Source organism: Myotis davidii, unplaced genomic scaffold (genome assembly GCF_000327345.1).
Source record: "Myotis davidii unplaced genomic scaffold, ASM32734v1 scaffold1395, whole genome shotgun sequence".
Lineage (NCBI taxonomy): Eukaryota > Metazoa > Chordata > Mammalia > Chiroptera > Vespertilionidae > Myotis > Myotis davidii.
Window position 1 is genome coordinate 985,102 of NW_006288604.1, and position 872 is coordinate 985,973.

Consider the following 872-nt stretch of genomic DNA (forward strand, 5'->3'; position numbering starts at 1 on the left):
GGATGGAGGCGGGATAGAGGCCCGGGATGGAGGTGCCCTCTGATAGGGGGGCATCCTGGCAGATAGGGGGGGAGGGGTGACCATTTCTTCTCAAGGCTGACTGCTAGGACAAAGGAGCTACAGGTTTTAAAATTTGTCCACTTCCATAGAAAAAGATACTGGCCCAGCCCCTGATGTTCTGCGTATCCACGCGTCGTTATTGAAGAACGCTCAGAAGAGGTTACTTGGCCCGTTATTTGTTGGTGAACATGTTGTTTGATCCTCACCCGCGGGCACGTTTTATTGGTTTTAGGGAGAGAGGGAGAGAGGGGGAAACAAGGTCAGTTGCCTGCCGTATGCACCCCGACTGGGACTCAAACCCACAGGCGGGGTTTGTGCCCTGACGGGAATCGAACCCGAGACCCTGCGGTGCACAGGACGGCGCCCGGCCAATGGCGCCTCACCCGCCAGGGCTGTCAGGTGGCAGTCCGATCAGCGCCGTGTCTCGCCATCCTCTCGTCTGAGTAAATGGTGGCGGTTCATGTCCTCACTGTGGCTGCCTGGCCTTAAAGGGCCGACTCACGTATTAGCAGCGCGTCACGGCCGGCGCAGCTGAAGGGGCATCGCCGTCCACGGCAGAGAGGAGGCCAGTCAGCCGGGAAGTCCGACGGGACCGCGTTCTGGGGGACGGAGGGGTGTTCTGGGGCCTCTGGACAGAAGCTCTTTAAGAAAATGTGTTTTTATTTAAGAGCAGTTGGCGTACCGTCTTCTCCTGGTTATTTAGCTCAGGGCGGACAGGGCAGATCTGACACTCTCATGGCTTTGCCGCGTGACGGCCCCACCAGTGTCTCGTGTAAACTTATCACAATGTTGTTGGCGATGTCCCCCTCCCC

General features: G+C 57.9%; 1 protein-coding gene across 1 annotated transcript in view; it reads left to right on the forward strand.

Moving 5' to 3' along the window:
* The window catches only part of ALLC (allantoicase), a 13,179-nt gene that overhangs the window by 10,470 nt on the left and 1,837 nt on the right, over nucleotides 1-872 (forward strand). The window lies entirely within an intron of this gene.